The sequence below is a fragment of the Sinocyclocheilus anshuiensis genome, unplaced genomic scaffold (assembly GCF_001515605.1).
Source record: "Sinocyclocheilus anshuiensis isolate Anshui unplaced genomic scaffold, SAMN03320099.WGS_v1.1 scaffold2533, whole genome shotgun sequence".
Taxonomy (NCBI): Eukaryota; Metazoa; Chordata; class Actinopteri; order Cypriniformes; family Cyprinidae; genus Sinocyclocheilus; species Sinocyclocheilus anshuiensis.
This window is the reverse complement of record NW_015548189.1, coordinates 246,783-251,719: the sequence shown is the minus strand read 5'-3', so window position 1 is coordinate 251,719 and position 4,937 is coordinate 246,783. Positions and strand designations below refer to the sequence as shown.

Below are 4,937 nucleotides of genomic sequence, written 5' to 3'. Positions count from 1 at the left end.
TATCGGCCTTTTTTTTTTACTCCCTAATATCGGTATCGGTATCGGCCCCAAAAAAAACATATCGGTCGGGCTCTACTCATTATATAGGTTTGATATTAAGGTTTTAACATGATAGACGCTGATTTAACTGTCGTGACACACAACATGCCTTTATGTTAAAATTAAATAAAACCACTTCTCATAAAGAACAAGAACATGGTCTTCTTTTTAATGAAATACCAATGGCTATATAGGCTAATTATGCATTCTTTATAGCAGCTTGTTTACCATATTCTTCATTCTTTCAAGCAGACATATTTATTCCTATAAATAAATTTAGATTAATCTTTAGGGCTTCTAAAGTTTTTCAGTCAAGAGCAGTGCGTGATTAAAACCGAATGCACAGCTGCAATGGATGCAATGTACTGATACACGTTCTCCCTACTGTTTACGTTCACTTAAGACGTAATCAACTGTGTTTACGTGAATACTTGTCAAAACGGACAATTTGACATAATTTTGTGTGTAATTCTCCGCTCATGCGACACGAAAGTGTACTCGCGCGCTGTGAGATGCGCTTTCTGTTTGTGTAGTATGCTTCAGTGTCTGTGCCAGGTCTGTGCTCAGAAAACCGGACTGAATTGAGTTCTCTCTTGCGAGTTCAGATTTATCCATATGTCTGCTCTTCTCTTACTCCCACATATTGACATTTTTGAATGTTTTATGCGACGTGCAGCAAGTGTATGTTTTTTAGCTTATGTCCCGCCGGTTCATATGTACGCATCTAACCTCCGAACTACGCAGCAGATTCGTTCTGAAATTGAATGAATCTCTTCCCAAATCGTCCCTCCCTAACATTTTCGTCTCGTTTTTATTCGTTGATGAAAATGTCAATAGATTTACGTCATAGTTTTTGTCATTCAAATAGAGTTTTAGTTCGTTATCGTCTCGTTGTCGTTGGTGAAAAAAATTTAGTTGACGAAAATTGTGACGAAAATTATTCGTCAATGAAATTAACACTGCTAGACACGCGCCCAAAAGAGCACTGGACAATTTGTGCCTTCACTGGCTTAAAGAAGTGTAGAAAAAAAATACTTTCAATTAAACAGGGTAAAACAAGCTAAGGTAATATTTCACAGTGTGTAACAGATGCTGATGATACACTTTAACTTGTTTTTGGCTTGTAGGGGAGATTGGACATTGGACCCACAATGGGACTTTTGCCACACCTATCAAGAAAGTGATGGTTAGTTTAGTTTCTTGGCTCAACATTAAGCTGTAAGAATAACAGGTGAATTGATATAGTGTTGTGTTGTTACAAAAAAGTCTGTGGGAGACAAGCTGCCTAATGCCTTTTCCTAAAGACAGACATAGTGTAAAGGGCACATTAGTATAGCTCAAAGTCATGAACATGATTCCCAGCAAATGCATAGACAGATAATATGTATACTTTGACTGCAATGTAAGACACTTTTGATAAAATCACCTACCAAGTGCAATTATTGTCTGCAACAAGTAAAACATGTTCCTGGATCAACATCTTTGTTGAACAGCATTCATGTGAAAGAAACATACTCCTAATTTGAACCCAAACCCTAACCATAACCTACCCATAAAATCAAATGATAGGTTGATAAGAATAGTCTATAAGCCCCTAACTATAGCGTTAAGCTTGACCATGGCATTAGCCCTCATCCTAACCCTAAAAAATCTGATTGGTTCAGAGGAATGTTGTACCAGAACTAATAAGGATGTTGATTTAGGAACATGTTCCACTTGTAATAAATTTGAAGACACAGGAAAGTCAGGGCTGACCATATAAGGATGTGCCCCAAATTGCCCCATGCCCATTCAAGAGGATGACCCTACAAAATTAGTGAATCAATAATCAGAAACAAACTACACTGCATAAAGTCCTTCACATTTACTAACCACAGCAGTAAACCTGAGGCAGACTCCTGGAAAGCTTAATAATACAAATACAAACCGCAGTGCAGCAGCAGTGAGTCCAAAATTATCTCTGATGAGTAGGCAAACACACGTATACACTGACCAACACACAAATGAGGAGCAGTTTGAGTCAATAAAACATGCAAGGATCTGAAATAGGTCAGCACTAATCACATTTTTACCTTGTGGTTACAATGGCAGCTGCTCACTGTTGCGTGACTGCAGATACACTGGCACAGAATCAAAATACAAATTATAATTGTATAATGTTTGTCAAGTGCAGAGACACATTTCACAAACAGACAGTACCTCTGCAAGCTGTGATAGAATAAACTGATAACCAGGACTGAACAACTTCAAAGTGAATGTTAACACGTCACACTTGGTCACAAGACATGCGAGAGAGAGCAATCACTGGTATATGACCTGATGTAATGCCTCTCAAGGTCACATATTTTGAATGAGTTGGAGATTTGGATGGTGAAGGGGATGATTAAAAGTAAATAAAAACTAATATTTCAGTCTGTTTCTCACATTGCATAGCTTTGTGTTTGCTGGTGCAGGATAAAAGTCACTAAATTTGCTGATTTTCTGAGTTAGTGCTGGCTGCAGATAAAGTCTTAATCGTTGGAGATTTTAATATCCATGTTGATAATGAAAAAGATGCATTGGGATCAGCATTTATAGACATTCTGAACTCTACTGGGGTCAGACAACAAGTGTCGTAATCAATTCACATTGTAAATACTCTTCCTGACTTGTCTCAATTCCTCAGCAAATCCAATAGCTCAGAAAACTTAATGTTGTAACAGAAACTATGGACTCTCTCTTTTCTAGCTCCTTTACGCTTAAAGAAGATTAAGCAAAAACAGTCTGACACCATGGTACAATGGGCACACTCGTGCCTTAAAGAGAGCAGCCCGGAAAATGGAGTGCAAGTAAAAGAAAACAAAACTAGAGGTATTTTGTATTGCATGGAGGGAAAGTAATTCTACATATAGAAAAGCTCTAAAACTGCTAGATCTGCTTGCTTTTCGTCTTTTTAGAAGAAAATAAACACAACCCCAGGCATTTATTCAATACAGTGGCTAAATTGATGGGTCGCGCCTTTACTCTTCAAGAAGATTAAGGAAAACAGTCTGACACCGTGGTATAATGGGCACACTCACATCCTAAAGAGAGCAGCCCGGAAAATGGAGTGCAGCTGAAAGAAAACAAAACTAGAGGTATTTTGTATTGCATGGAGGGAAAGTAATTCTACATATAGAAAAGCTCTAAAACTGCTAGATCTGCTTGCTTTTCGTCTTTTTAGAAGAAAATAAACACAACCCCAGGCATTTATTCAATACAGTGGCTAAATTGATGACAAATAAAGCATCAACAGTCACAGACATTTCCCAACAGCACAGCGGTTATGACTTTATGAACTTACTGCCAAGATCGATACTATTAGAGATAAAATTCTAACCATGCAGCCATCAGCTACAGGATCGCATCAGATGTGCACTATAGGTGTCACGCCCATGGACTGTTTTGTGTTTGTTTTCCTCCCCCACGTGCTCCATGTTCTCCCTGTGACCTAGTTTATCCCTTGTGTTAATTATGTTTATTCATTCCAGGTGTGTCTTGTAAGCTTCCTAGTTTAGTTCGTAGTATTTATGCCCTGTGTTTTCCTTTGTCCAGCGTCTAGTGTTAAACGTCTAATCTCCTGTGCTACATGTGTGGTCCCTTGTTTGAAGTATTAAAGATTGTTTCTTCGTCGATACTCCTACATCTCCTCGCTCCTTCACTCCTCGTTCCTACACAGCAGCCGCCGCGTGACAGAACACTAGACCTGCAAACAGTGATGGAAACTGCCGCAAGATTCGCCGCCCTACCCCGTAAGGATCTTCCCTTTGTGGAATTCGCCCGGGAATACTGCGGGCTCGCGGCGATGACGGCATTGGAAGATGACATGCTGAATTTGCTGTTCTGGATGGGGGCCAACTACCATCACCCTATGGACCTACCAGACACCACTGGACTGAGCTGGAGGCAAGGTATCCTCCGGTGTCTGGAGAGTGTCCGACCCCGATTCAGAACCAGCCCGCCGGCCGCTCCATTGTCAAATGCGCCAGCCTCTCCATTGTCAAGCCCGCCGGCCGTTCCATTGTCAAGCCTGCCGGCCAATTCACTCCCAAGTCCTCAGCTGACAGCAGCCCGCTCCTTAACCCCAAGTCAGACGAGGAATATGCAGAGGAAAAGACTGTTGGCTCCAGCCCCTGAGTCTGCTCCAGTGTCGGCTCCAGACCCTGAGTTCGCTCCAGTGTCAGCTCCAGCCCCTGAGTCTGCTTCAGTGTCGGCTCCAGCCCCTGAGTCCGCTCCAGAAAGGGCTCCCGTTCCCAAGTCAAGCCCAGAGAAAGACTCTGTTCCCAAATTAAGCCCAGAGAGGACTCCTGCTCCCAAGTTAAACCGAGAGAGGGCTCCTGTTCCCACGTCCAGCCCAGAGAGGGCTCCCGTTCCCAAGTTAAGCCCAGAGAGGACTCCGGTTCCCACGTTAAGCACAGAGAAAGCTCCTGTTCCCAAGTTAAGCCCAGAGAGGGCTCCTGTTCCCAAGTTAAGCCCAGGGAGGGCTCCAGTTCCCACGTCCAGCTCAGAGAGGGCTCCAGTTCCTACGTCCAGCCCAGAGAGAGACTCTTTTCCCAAGTCCACCCCAGAGAGGGCTCCTGTTCCCAAGTCCAGTCCAGAGAGGGCCACAGTTCCCGAGTCAGGCCCACGGAGGGCCTCAGAACCCGAAATTTCCAACAAGGAATTTTGGGAGGGGGCCTATAGGGATCTACAGTGCTGAGTCCAAGGCTGTCTGCTCCGCCATGGCCTCCTGAACTGTCTGCTCCGCCATGGCCCCCTGAACTGCCTGCTCCGCCATGACTTCCTAGTCTGCCTGCTCTGCCATGGTTCCCCCGAGCTCCCTGCTCCGCCATGGCTCCCCGAGCACCCTGCTTTGCCATGGTCCCTGAGCTCCCTGAGCC

At 43.5% G+C, this 4,937-nt stretch overlaps 1 long non-coding RNA gene across 1 annotated transcript in view; it reads left to right on the top strand.

Moving 5' to 3' along the window:
* LOC107705032 (uncharacterized) overlaps positions 1–4,937 on the top strand; it is a 7,710-nt gene that overhangs the window by 714 nt on the left and 2,059 nt on the right. Inside the window, exon 2 of the long non-coding RNA XR_001636032.1 lies at positions 1,167–1,225. This is a non-coding gene — a long non-coding RNA (uncharacterized LOC107705032). The remainder of the gene's footprint in view (positions 1–1,166; positions 1,226–4,937) is intronic.